The sequence below is a fragment of the Camelina sativa genome, chromosome 19, assembly GCF_000633955.1.
Source record: "Camelina sativa cultivar DH55 chromosome 19, Cs, whole genome shotgun sequence".
Lineage (NCBI taxonomy): Eukaryota > Viridiplantae > Streptophyta > Magnoliopsida > Brassicales > Brassicaceae > Camelina > Camelina sativa.
The window spans coordinates 25,800,645-25,817,417 of NC_025703.1; the positions used below are offsets into that span (position 1 = coordinate 25,800,645).

At 36.9% G+C, this 16,773-nt stretch overlaps 1 pseudogene; it reads left to right on the forward strand.

Annotated features, from left to right (window-relative positions):
• LOC109131011 lies at positions 5,559 to 5,998 on the forward strand (annotated as a pseudogene).

Here is a 16,773-nt window from a genome sequence, read left to right on the forward strand (position 1 = left end):
TTGGTTCTTTTTTCTATGTCCGAATAGTTTTCTTTGCTGAAATCTGATATCACCCGTTTCAGGGCTTTGAGTTTTTTCGACACCAACAGCATCCTTGAGCAGTCAAACGAAAGAGCATTCCACCAAAGCTTGATGAGAGGGACAAACTCTGCATTGCAATTCAGTAGAGTGAGGAACTTGAAGGGTTTATGTATTTTTGGCTTACCGAAGTCCACAAAAATGCAAGACGGGCTATGGTCCGAGAAACCAGGATCACCGAACACACCCAGGGAAGTTGGGAAAGCATTCAACCAATTGTCATTGACTAATATCCGGTCGAGCTTCTTTGATAAGGGGTCAATAGAGTGCTTGTTGGACCAGGTAAAGGTGTTACCGCAGTATGGGAGATCCGAGAGCTGAGAATCAGAGAGACATTGAGCGAAGTCTCACATACCTCTTGTAGTTGTGAGTACACCAGGATCAGAGTGCTCATCAGGAGATAAGATTTGGTTAAAATCCCCTGTTACCAGCCAAGGCCTGTTGATTACTGTAGTAGAACCTGCTAGAAGTTGAATCTCAGCCCATAGTAGTTTCCTTTCCTCACTGCATGTTGACGAAGCATAGACTATAGACACCACCACTTCCTCCGACACAAAAGGGATCTTTACCAGACAGGTGATCATCTGCAAGGACTTGGATAAGATTGTGACTTTGACAGAAGGGTGCCACACTACCCATATCTTCCCAAGAGGCGAGAACTCATAATTATCTACCAAAAACCACCCTGGAAGACTACGAGAAAGGATATGACTCACCTTCTCAGGATGGACGCGGGTTTCTATAATCCCACCAAAACAAGGTTTATATACCTTAATCCAATTCCTAAAACTTCTCCGCTTTACAGGATCATTAAATCCTCTTACATTACGACAAAAAATATCTATTAAAGGGATATTGGCTTAGAGGATTTGAGGGCCTCCAGCCCTGGCTCGACCATCCTTTTTCTTCTGCATTCTTTTCGATATCACCCTCAAGAAACGATCCGACTCAGCATCTGGATTAACTTCATCCCCCGATAGGCTGTCAGGTTCAGAATCATCCACCTGGTTATCCTCTTTATCCGCAATGGGCCTCAGAGAGTTAAACAGGTTTGCCGAGAGATCAACACATAGCTGCCCTTCATCCAGAATTTGCCTACGCCTTGGTGGGGAAGGTTGAGAGCCCACCAAGTTGGTTTGAGCAGGAGCATTACTAGATTCTCCATTCGCCTGCTTATCGTGAACCAATTGCTTGGGAGCCTTTACTGGTTGCCAGATTGCCTCTTTTTGTGGGGAAGCAGTACGGTTGGGTCGAGGTGCTAATTCCACAATAGGCAGGTGACACTGAACTGGTGCCTTACCATGTTTCTTGTTGTGCCCTGAGCGCGGGCAAGAGCCCTCCATGTGCTTAACCGAACCACAAAGATTGCAGGTCGGCGGATTTTTTGTACAACGATTGATGGTGTGTCCAACCTTCTTGCAGTTACTGCAAAGCGAAGGTAGCCAGGGACTAGTCACCGAGATTCTTCTAGTCTGACCAGACTCAAACCTCACATTAACTGCTTCAGGACACGGCTTACGAGGGTCAATGATGGTGTAGACTTTGGCAACTTCGATGTTTACCAGTTTCTCTGTTTGTGGGTACAAGCAAACCGGATGTCCAACAAGCCCCGCGACATACTGCAGCCCTTCTCTGTTGAAAAACTCCAACGGCACTCCGTGGAAATCAAGCCAGACTGGGACCTTAGCTAATTCTGGCTTCTTGGGTGTTATGTCCGGTGACCATTTAGCAACAAACATTGTCTGTCCATCCACCTGCCAGAGAGGTTGACTTAGAATGTGACGCCTGACATTGGGACAGGGGACCCGAAAGAGGAAAGAGTGTCCCTCCATTTTTGACACTGTTATATCTCTCCTTTGCTTGCTCCAAATACCGTTCACAATGGCATGGACCGCTCCTCGATGAGGAGGTTCCTCATAAAATTGTCCGAGGATAAATGAATCCCAGGATTTCTTGTTTTTTTTCAATGACTGAGTTGGGTATAGTCACACACATCTCACCCGACTCGAGGGTGTAGGGAGTGCCCTTCTTTTCCAGCTGGTCAGAGAACCCCTTTACCAGATCCTTCCAAGGGGATTCCTCAGACGGCTTACAGGATTCAGCAGCAGATCCAATCGGAACAGGCGTAGGTTTGAGACTCTCAGCAGCCAAGCCTTCTACCTGAGGAGAGGGAGCCTCAATTGCTACGGATGCTGGTACATTGGTTTTGGGACTTGTAGCAGCGACTATTTCCCCAGAATTTTCAGATCTAGGGTTTTCGATTGCTACCTCAACAGTAACCGGGTTACCTGCTTGGTAGGAATCGGAGGAGTTGATGATGTTGCCTGAAATCTTGGGGGATTCAGGCAACGGATTGACTGGATTTGGAGCCGATGTAGCTCCGACTGAATTTGGGGATTTCGGTGGGGTACACTTCGAGGAAGACAAACTGGAAGAAGCGGATCCAATGGGGATACCGCGGGGAGGTTTTTGTTTGGCTTTCTGTTTGCCCATGAGGGGCGGAGGGGACCGACGCCGAGATCGGCGAAGGTGAGAGGAGAAACAAAGGGATCGCGTGTTTGAGAGAAAAGTCACAACGTTTTTTTAATCAAAGTCTTTCGGTGTTGTTTTGCAGAGATGATATTTTTTACCTCCTTATGAATTATCTTGAATGTTATGGCTGGAGGTATAGATACTTGGTTGTGGATCAAGTTGTTGCGCTGCTTCCAAATGTGGTAGATTGATGCTTGTGAGACGAGTTTACGCAGGAGGGGTGGTGTTGCTGCTGAAGAGAGTCGAACTCAGAAGAGAAGTTCTGTCCAGGATAGAGGAAGTTGCGAGTTTGGATCGATCCTTGCTGGTACTAGACGCCAGATCTCGAAGGGAAAGAAGCAGGTAAAAAACAGGTGATCTCTTGACTCCAAAGAACAGAAGCTGTAGGCTGGAGAGGGAATGATCCCCCAAGAGAACAGTCTTTGCTTGGTTGGAAGTCGATTAAGCTGAGTTACCCACATGTTGAAAGCATGCTTTGGGATGGCTCCTTTGAACCAGATTTCGGAGTACCAGGTAGTTTCATCACGCCTTGGTCTGAGGCTGTTCCAGGTTCTTGATGTCGAGAAGCCGTTGCAATTAGTGGAATCAATGACCAGTTATATTCATCCTGCTTATCAGGAATTGGCGTTGCTTAAGTAGATTTTAGGTAAGCATGCACGTTCAACTCCACCTTGGATCTTGGGTGTGCAAAACTCAGATTTTATGTAAAGCAAAACCAAAGAATCAGTTTATAAGGTTCATCATGAAGGATTATAAAAGGATTTGTTCAATGAGGTTTAATCTCCATGGTATCGTGGATCCCAACGCAGTATCGTGGATCCCATTCTTAAACTTTGAGATAGAACCGCTCACTAAATTTGGTTATCTGTTTGATGGTTCTCAAAGCTACAATGCTTACATCATTAGAGAGAAAATATGCTTGAAAAAAGTGGATCTTAAAGAAGTTGAAGCATTTGGTCTCCCAATTGTGTCCATATTCATTTCCTGGAGAACGCGATAGGAAAAAAAATTGATTCACCACAAGGAGGACATTACAAGTCCGTTGGATTTTACTTGCTCTTCTGATCAACAAGCTCATCTAGTAAGGCCTTTTTCCTCAGAGGAGATTAAAGAGGTTTTTTTCTCTCTTCCAAGAAACAAATCCAGCGGCCCAGACGGATATCCTGCAAAATTCTTCATCAGTTGCTGGAACATCATTGGGGGCGAGGTCATCGCTGCAGTAAAAGAATTTTTTTCCTCAGGAAAGCTCCTCAAGCAATGGAATGCAACCACCCTGGTTCTTATCCCGAAGATCCCCAACGCCTCAAAGCCCTGCGAATTTAGACCTATCTCCTGTCTGAATACTCTCTACAAGGTGGTTTCAAAAGTGATTGCAAATAGACTCAAGGTCCTACTCCCAAATGTCATATCTCCAAGCCAATCTGCTTTCATTAAAGGGAGAAACTTATCGGAAAACGTGTTGTTAGCCACAGAATTAGTACATGGTTACAACAGGAAAAATGTTGATGCTCGAGGGATGCTTAAAGTTGACCTAAGGAAAGCGTTTAATTCTGTTCGATGGGATTTCATTCTAGCGGTTTTAAAGGGAATCAACCTGCCATATGTTTTCATTAGCTGGATTGAGGAATGCATCACCACTCCTTCATTCTCTGTTGCCATAAATGGTGTCTCAGGAGGCTTTTTCAAGAGTAGAAGAGGTTTGAGGCAAGGTGATCCTATGTCACCCTACCTCTTTGTTCTAGCAATGGAAGTATTTTCAAAACTTCTCTCATCAAGGTACTCCTCAGGCTATATCTTTTATCATCCGAAAACATCAGATCTGAACATTACTCATTTGATGTTTGCGGATGACATGATGGTTTTCTTCGACGGAGGTAGCTCCTCTCTCCACGGTATAAATGAAACGCTAGATGATTTCGCTGGTTGGTCTGGCCTGAACATGAATGTCAACAAGATAGAGCAAAGCTGAGGTAGCAACAATTACACAATACGGGTTCCCCTTAGCATCCTTACCTATAAGGTATCTGGGGCTCCCCCTAATGAGTCACAAGCTCAAAACTTCAGAATATGCCCCACTTGTGGAGAAAGTGAAGAGCAAGTTCACCACTTGGTCTGTAAAATCTCTATCATTTGCGGGAAGAATCCAACTCTTAGCTTCAGTCATCTCTGGTGTTATAGTGTTTTGGATCTCTACTTTCACTTTGCCACGAAGCTGTATCAAAGAACTTGAGTCACTTTGCTCACGTTTTATTTGGTCTGGAGGCATAGAAAACCACTACAAAGCTAAAGTGGCTTGGTCGCAGGTCTGTTTGCCAAGAGAAGAGGGAGGTCTGGGTCTCAGAATTTTCTTCGACTGGAATTTAACCCTCAACCTTAAGCTCATCTGGATGTTATTCTCAAATAAACACTCTTTATGGGTAAAATGGCATATGCATCACCATTTCCCGGGCTCAGGAAGTGGCTCCATAGCGGACTTCTGGTCTTTAAAAGAACATATCAATGATACTTGGTCCTGGAAAAGTACCCTTCGCCTTAGACCAATTGCAGAGAGGTTTCTGAAATGTTCAATAGGAAATGGTTTAACTGCGAGCTTCTGGAACGACTCTTGGAGCATATTTGGACCCTTGATAAAATTCTTGGGAGCTGATGGCCCGAGAAACCTGAGAATCCCAATTACGGCAGCGGTCGCCGATGCTATCGAAGGAACATCATGGAGATTACCCTCTCCCAGATCCCAACAAGCTCTTGACCTTCACTCATACCTTACCACTCTTGACCTCCCTCTGCAGCCTAATCTTGAAGACAACTATGGCTGGGCTGTCAACAACGTGGAATGCAACGGTTTCTCATCTGCTAGGACGTGGGAAGCTTTAAGGCGTAGAGAACCTGAAAAGGACTGGTTCCCCGTGATTTGGTTTAAAGGAGCTACCCCAAGGAACTCTTTCCACATGTGGGTGGCTCACCTAAATAGGCTACCTACCCGATCAAGATTGAACTCATGGGGTCTGCAGGTTTCCCCCCTCTGTTGTATTTGCGTAGCGAATGCAGAGACAAGGGACCATCTCCTCCTCACATGTAGTTTCAGCGTCACCCTCTGGAATTTAGTGCAGACCAGATTGCGCCTAGCTCCGGTTCAGTTTAGGGACTGGGACAGCCTGCTCTCCTGGATCAAACTCAGCACATCTTCATCGCCATCCATCCTACGGAAACTTGCTTCTCAAACGACGGTGTTGCTATTTGGAAGCAGAGAAACAACGTTTTACACAATCTTCAAGTCATACCACCAGCTACGATTTTCAAGACTATTGATCGAGTGATCATCAACACTATCCATGCGAAACAACATCGACGGAAATTCAGGAATCTTATGGGTCTTTGGATCAGATGAAGAAATGGTCTAAGAAAGCTGAAATTCTAATTTGCTCCCTTGTTTTTTATTTCTTTTTTTGCCAAGGAACCAAATGTTAGGTAACCAACATATAAAACCAAACCTTTTTTATTTTATATGATATTTACTCGCTTAGCTAAAAAAAAAACAAAACAAAAAAATTGTGTCCACTAGTTCTTATGTTCCAAGTTTAGTGCAAATTAAGGAAGAGGAAGAGCAATAGGAAAGCGAAGAAGTGGAACCGAACCAACAACAAGAAGATCTTAAACAGTACGAGTCAAGAAGGAAACAACAAGACTTGCAATTTATAAACATAGCTTTTTTTTTATTAATCCCTTTTCTTTTTGCATTATCCTTTATCCTTTAAACAAGAGTAGTCAATAATTATTTGTTTCTATTTCTTTCAAGAGTAGTCATTGACATGGCTAGAAATTAGCTCTTCTGCCCTTAAATTTAATTTCATCGTCTTAATTAACAGATTTTGATCACTTTAATTTGATAACTGTTGTGTTATTTCATTTAGCAAAAAAAAAAAACTCTTGTCTTATTTCTTTTGAGCTTGATTTGGAGCTTATCACAAGGTGTCGTTGAACACAATGTGATAATGTTCGAATTTTTAATATCAATCGACACGATGTCATTAATGAACACAATCAAAAGTTATATACTCATAGTAATACCGTAAGTGTATGTGTATCGACATTCAACGGCATCGAGAATCAAAACAAATGAAGTAACTGTGGACTACACAAACAAGCTACGATGTTGGGCCATACATCCAATGCAAACAAAACATGAAGTCAAGCCCAGTCTAGTCAATACTCGACAATGCGTGTGAAGAACTCTCTAACTATAAGAAATGCAACAAAATAAAATATAAAGAAAAAACAATGGGTTTGAAGATAGTGATTGGAAGGTAGGAGACCATTGCTTTTGATCAGAGAGTGTTCCTATACCATTTACCCACTCATATTCTTATATGTCCCTCTCTATTCACTAAAGTAATAATACATGGATTAATTACTGAATAAGACATCATTTTCCAGATTCTTATTGAATCAGGAACTTCTGTGCGTGATTATAGAAATGAGCATTTATAGTTGGATAGAAAGACGTTTTTACTCTCCTCAAAAAAGGAAAATGATTTTTTTTTTGACCAGCGATTTCGCCGATGAGTGAACGAGATGGCGATGAGCTGATGATAATGAAATCCAGGTCAATGAGATGATTTAAAGATGATCGGAATTTTTTATTTGATCATTATTTGTGATTAGATCCCTTGGGTTCACAAGATAGTATCCTCTTAGGGTTTATATTTCTTCACTCAAAACAAAATTAAATTAAATCTATTAAATTATAGTTTTGGTTGAGAGAGATTATGTTTTAGAAGCTAAATAATTGGTGTTAAACGTAATAGAGATGGTGCTGATGGGAAGGTGAGAAGCCATAGTTTTGATAGGGAGGGGAAGCGAAGGATTTGATCGGCGGAAGAAAAGTTGTTGTTGTTCGGTGAAGAAAACGAAGAAGAAGAAGATAGAGGCAAAACTAATTTTTTCTTTAGTCCAAAAATACTTAAATCTGAGAGTATGGACTATAGTTCATAATTTAAAAGATTTGGCACAATAAAGCCCTAAATCCATAAATATCCCAATAATATATATCAAAGTTTTCAACTTTACCCACTTCCAAATTTCAAAACATTCTTTTACCTCTATATAATTTAACTACACTGTAGATGGTCACTGCACAATGATCTTTTTTTTTTGGATTTGAGTTATTATGAGTTTCCATTGTAAAATAGTTAGCTAGTTACTGTTAATAGTAATACATGTCGTATACATTCATTACTTTTCGATATAATTAGTTTGACCAAATTGAAACGACTTGGTAACATTAGATGCAATAATGATTTTTTTTTCATACTAAAATATTTTTGTTTAATAAATTACGAGGCATTATAACTGTTGATGCCAAAGAGAAAAATCTTAAAATAATGTCGTTTCCTATGTCGACTGAAAAGTTTGATACACAAACAGATTTTTTCTTACAATAATGATGGGTTGTTATAGACATTTTTCAATGAGGTTTAATCTTCATGGAATACTCAAGGACGAATTCGTTGAGCCATCAATAAAGGACATACGTAATTTTCTTAAACAAGTAGAGATAGCTAAAGTCTTTTACTGTGACCAGGGAGCACACCGCTAGGTTTGTGGTTTAGAACCCATATTTAGGACAAACCAGATGGATCCAAACCAAAACCACAACAAAAACCGCACGCATGTATGCTTTTCGATATGATAACAATAAGAACCACAATTGTGTTGCTCTAGCTCTTATGTTCCAAGTTTAGTGCAAATCAAGAAAGAGGAAGAGCAAAAGTAAAGAAAACAAGTGGAAACCAACCAACCAACAACAAGGTCTAATTACTACGAGTCACGAAGCTAAGGAAACAACAAGACTTACAATTTGTTAATATAGCTTATTTTATGATGATAGCTTATCTTTTTTCTTTGAACAAAAAAAAAAGCTTCACTCTTCGCATTCGTTTTTTTCTTGTAGTCGACAATTATTTTGTTTCTATTCGGCAGTTTTTTTAAAAAAATCTAGTAAGAGACTTGACTAGAATAGTTCTTTGCTCTTTATCTTCAATTTCACCGGCATAATTATCATATAGTGAAAATACTAGCTTGTGTTGTTTCTTTAGAGATATTTGGATCTTATCACAAGGTGTAGTTGAACACTGGGTGATGTGTTCTATTTTTTTTTAAACAATCGACATGATCCATTAATGCGGACATTTAAAAAAAAAATTATAGTAACTTGTGATACCTTAGAGTGTATCAACAACATTCTAGGGTAATGAACAATCAAAACGAAAGGCAATAACTTGTGGACACTGGACAGGACTACACAAACAAGCTTCAATTTTGGGCTCCAATGCAAATATGAAGTCAAGCCCAGTCTAGACAACACTCAACAGTGCGTGTGAAGAACCCCTACAATTAAAGATTCTTTTCTGATCCAAATCTAACCTTGTTAGTTCTCAACTTCTCATCGTGTGACTAAAGGAAACATAACAACACTTCTTAGGTTTTAGTCAAAATTTATAAGAAATGCAACAAAATAAAATATTGAAATGAATAACTAAATGGTCACAAGTTCCTCAAACCTTCGGACGGGGTTAGGATTCCACAGATGGTGGCGGTCAAGATGTTACAACCAGGGACAGACGCATACTCAATAATAATATTAATGTTAGATAATTATATATGTCTTTAGCCAAAAAGAACAATAAAGAATTGGCAGCAAATTAAAGTTGGCAAGTCCACCCAAAATGACTCTCTATAACCCATGTACTCTCTCGAAATTTACAGTTTTATCTTGAATGACCCCGATAAAAATTATTTATGCATCCGCCACTAATCAAAAATGATATCAAAAACGAACTCATGCGAGTAATCAAATACATTTACATCGTTGGAATGACGATCTAGTTTGCAACAAAAACATTGTGATTTTTTTGTTGTGGGTAACTATAAAACTGGAATATTTAAAATGATTTAAGATTATAATAGCACATGAAAAGACTCCTAAAAAATAAATTTGACTATCTATCACTGAAAAATGTTCTTAATTTTTGATTAAATATTCTAACAGGAAGAAATATTTTTTCTTCATTTTAGTAAAAGTTAAAACGATTGGCAGCTTTGTTTTTTCTTTTATCGCATACTATCAGATTAAATCGACTTCTAATATATCACTAACACCAAATAAAACGCGATGCTATAAACTTCAATATCAACTTTTACTTCTTTAAATAGGCACCAAATAAAATATCCTTCTATCCGGACGAATCCGTGTGTTCTATTCTCTTACGAGACAAATTGAATAAGATTATATTTTTTTTAAAAAGTATAAAAAGTATAGAATAAATGGGATTCTGGACCAGATATGCAATAAACTAATGCAAATTCCTTTGCATGAAAAAGTTGATTAACTTAGTGTTGCCACACTCCACAACTAGTTCCATGTGAACATGTGTTTGATTCCTAGGGCTTTTAAGTCAGGAAAAAATAAGTTAAGTTATAATGCATAATTTTTTTCCCATGACATATATTTTTGGTCAAGCCTAAGATCTTATTTTACTAATTCAATACAATTTATTTTGGTATCGAAAATCCAAATACCCAAACTCTACATACTTTATGTTGGCCAATGACACAATGATAATACTAGCAAAACCAGTAGCTAGGTTGTATATTATGATCAGTATGTTGTATATTTAAAATAGATATTTGAAAGAAAAAAAGTTTGCATACATAATACATTTTAAAATTTTAATTAATTAGTATTGTATGGAAAGTGAACAAAAATTTGTTTTTTTGAGTTTTTTTCTAAGAAAACTAAATGCAATGTTCTAATCTGTTTTGATAATCTCTATATCAAGATTTGAATTTAAAACTAGAGATAACGTAAACTAATTACATTTTTTATATAAACAATAATTGTTGTTTTTTCCATATATGAAATTACATGTTTAATAATTTACGTGGGCATATGAGTACGAGGGAGCATCTTCACAACATCGAATGTTAATCTTTTCAAAGGGATCATGTAAAGATTGGAATCTGTTCAAATAAAATAAAATAAACTTTACTTTATCAGAGCGAATTTGGTCCATGAAGGCTATAGACAGAGTCAACAGCAACAACCAATAGCCAGTACGAGTGGCACATGACGAGGTCGATATAGTAAAAAGTTGATCACAATACAAAATTCAAAGAGTGAATTATGGATGACAATATTTATAATTGAGTGTCCCTTCGGGGACATCCGATAAAAAAGACAATATTTAATTGAGAAAATAATAATATGGTAGTTTAGTAGTATTAGTTAATATTTTATCTTTTATTGAAATGTCATAGTGATTTTAGAGAATGTTATTTCGTAGATTTTTTTTCTTTTGGGTTAAAATATGGGTCTTTTATTTATTGGACGCATATTTTGGTAAATGGTAATGCATGATTTTTTTACAAAATTAAATATCGAATGCTACACAAAAGTAAAATATAAACTCAAAATCCTAAACTCTTTAGTCTCCGTCACATAAAATAGATTTCCACATAAAACTAAAAGTTAACATATTACAGAGAAAAAAAAAACTCATCTGATAATAGTTTTAATGAAGATTAAATCATCCAAAGAATCTTTGTAATTATTTTCTTAGACAGCATTCATATTCATTGTCATTATATGTAATAAATCTTATTTTAAACACTAGTTCCATAATCAAAATTTACAACTTTACACTATCGATATCCTAATTTACAATGAAAATTTTTAGCCAATTAAAAAAAAAAAATATGAATTATAAAATAAAATAAAACAATAATATTGGTTGACAAAATAAGTTATTGAAATCTTTTCATATAGTGTATTTTCTTCCAAATGCTTTGTCTTACATTGTCAATTCAAAGTAAACAAAAACATGATTTTTGTTTATGTAATTGGACCATATATATATATATAAGAAACTATTTTAGCTCAAAAAGTCTAAGAATCTTTGATTTCGACTACTACGCCACTATACACCTTATATTCGAAGTGTTAGATCCAGTGAGGTACGTACGTATACATTTGTGTTCGGCGATGTTTTTAAACCAGACCGAAGAGTGAACCGGAAGTCTTTCGGGTTATTGGGTTAACTGGTTGAACCAATCGTACCACGGGTCAATCAAAGAATGACATTTACTCCCACAAAAAATGGCTACCTTAGCAAATAATATAAGAATACCCGAACACCAGTGTTTTTAAACCTAGATCGGACCGGCCGGTCGGACTGGTTAACCCATGAACCAGCTTACAGTCCTATCCGAGTTACCCCTAAAACCCGAATTGTTAAATACTCGGATAAAACTGGGAAGACCCACTAAAACCCAAAAATCCGGGGTTAAACCGATGGGTCGGGTCAATAAAAAAATCAATTTTTACACTACGACACGGGCCTTTACAGCCCAAAAAAATCTGAACTGCTTATATCAAATTAATCATGTAATTTACTTAGCTCGTGGTCGATGTGGGACAAAAAGTTTATCTATCATACGTGGTTCATACCTTTTTTTGTTTGGTTCATGTCATGTTGCTTATGTTGCTGTTTGTTTTCAGTGAAGATTTTCTATTATTTATATATACATAATACATTCTTCAGTTACTAATTTATGTTTTATTAATTGAAAGGTACGTAAATTAGTAATGTATTGTTGATATATTTTGTAAGAAAAAGATAAAAAAAGGTTAAAATTATGTTCATATAATTAAAATATACATTATTTGATTGACTCCTGGTCGGACCGGTTCGACCGGTTGATCCAGTGACCCGAAAGACTTCTAGTTTACTCTCCGGTCCGGTTTTAAAAACATTGGTTTTCCTAATTCTATCCGAATATTTAACAATTCGGGTTTTAGGGATAACTCAGACCGGGTATTCTTATATTATTTGCTAAGGTAGCCATTTTTTGTGGGAGTAAATGTCATTATGAACAGAATTGTAAGAAGTTTCTCTTTAGTCCTAAAATAAGTAAATAACATTTGAATGCTAGCACCTATTTTTCTTCTCGTTTGTACCAGCTAGTTTGAACGTAATCATAAGACTGAGATTCTTGTATTTTTAGGATTTTTAGAAACTCATAAGTTTATTCCATATGATATTGATGATTTCGCAATCCCACATGTTGATCTAGAGCTCGTCGAACTAAGGAACAAGTAATAAATGGGACTAAACGAAGAACTTTTTCTTGAGTTTATCAAGGATCAGCAAGATTACAGTAATGTTACTAAAAGCCAGACGGCTAGTTACAGAACCGTATACTCGCTAATACAACTTAAGAACTTAAATTAGAATCAGATAATATCCTTACTCTTACTCCAGTTAACTTCTGTCTCTGCTCACTCGGGGCCTTCCTCTATTTATAGTTGACAGTACGTATCATCTTCTTGTCTTGAGATCCATGTGGTACCACTTCATTGCTTTGGCGGCGGTTAATCGTGGTCGGGCCGTCGTTGAAATTGGCTGAGCGTCCTAACAGGCCTTCTAGGTGTGTCGCCGGCCCAACTCGTTCTATTTGGTTGGTCAACTGTTTTAGAAGCTCCGTTGACCATTTGCTAGTTGGGCTGAGAGGAGGCTTGTTAAGGTAGGGTGAAATCTATATCCAACACTACATAAGTTTTAAAAACTCATTACCCAATTCCTCATAAGTTTAGTCCATATGTTCTTTATCACAATATCAAATTAGCTGTTGAGGGTAAGGTTCTTGCTAGTGAAAGTGTGCCACTCTTTTTTTTTTCTTTTTTTCTTGGGAGAGAAGAACAGCTGAACGATTTTCCAGAGGAGCTAAGAAAATTACTACTAACTCCTATTCACTTTTCTTCTCGAAGGTCCTATATATAAAACCTTCTTTTTAACACCTTTTTCTCTTCTTTATCTTGTGATCGTTGAATCGACAAGTCTCGATTCATAATCAATTTCTACAACGTGGGGTAACGCGACTTAGTAGAGTGGAACTCCGGTAGGATCGATAGCAGAGGTGGTGCGGTAACCACTTGACTAAAGACACTTTCCTTTAATCGTATATGTTATGTAATCATTAGTAGTATCTCTGATTTGATATATAGAGTCAGGGAACATACATGAGAGAGCTAAAATGATGATGAGGGACATTCTTCTCATGGCTGTGGACCATTCGCTCTTCATCCCAATCAAGTTGTTAGTGTGTTTGTGATCTCAAATAATAATAATTTCTCAAATGATGTGTTCAGCAGTCTTCTTCAAAAAATGGAATCGAGAAATTTCAAAGTTCTCTTAGGCTCTTAGCACTCAGGGAACCCACCGCATCAGGACTGCCACTTCCATCTGTAAGCTTCGAATAACTTTTGCAAAAACTATTAGCTGATGTTTGGACTACTCGCTTATGCTGTCGGTGCTCCACGGAAGTTGATGCCAAACCCATTCAAGACTCAATGTAACTGATGCAGCTGCATGTCATTAGCTATATGTTTGTTATTCGTACACTTTATAGTTCATTTTTGTTATTGTAAAGCTATAACTACAATCTTAATACTTTTAGTCAAAGAAAAATATTGCAAGATAGCCAATTTGATTTTTTTATTATTATTTTTTTTTTTTTGAAATTGTCATTGTTGAATTTACAATTTTTATTAAATTCTATAAACGTCTTCCTTTCAGTAAGTTTCATAACTAACTATTAGCTTTCTGTTTGTTACTCTTACTTTTTGTAATTAATTTTATTGTTGTGATTGCAAATTTACAATCCTAATAATTTAGGTTTCAATTTCAAATATATAAATTTATAATTTTATGTATCCCATTTTGTAATCTAAATTAGACTTTCAGTGATCCTTATTTCCCTTTTCATAATATCTCAGTTATGGTTCATGATATTTCAACTTATCATGTAAAATATTAATTCTAAAAATTTTGTATTCAACAAAATAAATAAAAGTTTCAAAGCTTACAAACCACTTAAAATATTGGACTATAAGATGAAGCATGGCTGCATTGTAGCCTTGTAGGACGTACGGTTTTAGATTCTCGTCAAATGATTTTTTTGTTTATATGCTTTAACTTATTATGTACAATATACAGTCCATTTTTGTTTTCCTAATGTAATTAATTGTACTTTGTTTTTTTCATAATAAGTAATAACAACCACGATTGAAAAAAATGGCTACAAATAAAACACAACATGAAAGTAGGGGAATCTACCTACCACGCAAAGTTAGCTAGAGAGGTAAACACATTTTTTGTATACAAATTTTATGTACGAAGAAAGTTCCATAACTTCTCACCCTCTCGGTAGTCGAAGAATCTGAGGATCGAAAAAATGTTTTGAACAAATAAGCACAAGAAGCGTAAGAAAGGCGCAGAAGATCTCTCGAAGATAAGATCCCAAGATTTGGAGAATTAGTCCGATATATTCTCTAACCATGTTCAAAGGTGAAAATTAAAAAGAAGACATGAACACCTGAATATTCTTTATACAAATGTGCTGCTGCTAGCTAGCTTTTCCCATCTCTAGGTAAGCAAGAACAAAATCCCAAGAGATAAGAGATTTTTACACAAGGTTTAGAAGAGAAGAGGCTGCACAAAAAGAAAGAAAAAAATGGTTAGGTTAGTGAGTAAACCATCTTGATTTTTTTTTAAAAAAAAATAATAAATGGACCTATCATTGTCAAAGAATGTTATTCCGTGGCACCCACGAATGAAAATGTTTTTGAGGGCTAAAACCTCTGATTATGCCAAAGTACATCTTCTTTAATTAGTACTGTGTGTCGTATGAGATTTTGTCTTATTGTCTAATAATTAGAATCATGTTCTGACGTACAGCTACTAGCTAAAGGCACCAGACATAAACAGGGTTTAATATTCACAAAATCATGGTCCTTTTTTTGTTTTCCTAGAGATGCTCAATATAAACCAGTAAATGTATGATTACCTGAACTTGCTCAATGATCTCGAGACCAATATTGGCATGATTCTCTTTTTGTCACACTCCGGTGATGGAAGAGAGATGAATAAAGACTTAGAGCTACAACCAGATCGAAAAGACATCTATCAGTGCAAACATGAACTTAGTTAATATTTTTATTTTTCTTGCTCAATTTTTCATCTTGTGTGATGGAGGAAAAATTGCAAGAAATATAAAACACAAGCTTAACAATTCACTTAAACCTACTAGAGCTATATATAAAGCATCGGGCAAATAGGACGACGTAGATGTTAAACTACGTACTCACTCATATATAAACACCCATATGATCCCATGTTTTTTTTGGTTAAGGTCTCATTTCAATATGGTAAAGCTCTTTTGTAAAACCATATTATGTACTAGCTCACAGTTTTGCTGATATTTACATTTCATAAAAAGAAAGAAAAAAGAATATTACCTGAAGTTGCTCAAAGATCTTGGGACCAAGAATGGCAAGATTCGCTTCTTGTGTCACAGTCCATCGTAGAAAAGACATAAAATTAAACTGCTAATCAAACAATGCAAATAGGAATCCTATAGATATTATATCTCTAAATCGCACAAGAGAAAATGTTCAAAAAATATTATTAGACAAAATGCTTATAAGCACATGCTTTATGAATAGTATCAGATACGATAGGGGGTTAAGTCGACACTAATGATGATAAGATCCAAAAATGCTGAAAGGGGTAAGGGAGGGTCCAATAGTTATTGGTAAACTTTTAGGACACTAGCAAGAAAAAGGAAGCCTCCTAATTTCCTTATAGCAATAGTCAAGAGAATCTCATTCCACTAAACTATTAAACCTTTATTATGTCCTTTTAAGGGACTAGACTCTAATCATGATGATCATCATATCAAAACTTTTGTCCCTTCACTAAAATTTTATGTGGTTGCTAAAAGAATGGTCATTCTAAAAATCTCTCATTTCGAAGTATATATTCTTCCAACTGGCTTATAACCCCACATATTGCTTTTCCCCTCCTACATATAAGGAGCTCCACACTCTCAAAATTTAACCAATTCAAATCATCTCAACTCATCATCAATACAACAACCAACCTTATTCTCAATTCCTCATTTTTGATCCACATTTTCACTAATGGCTTCCAATTCAATCAGCACTTCCCGAAGCTCTAACTCTTCATGGACACCTAAACAGGACAAGCAATTCGAAATGGCGTTGGCTACATATGACCAAGACACTCCTGACCGCTGGCAAAACGT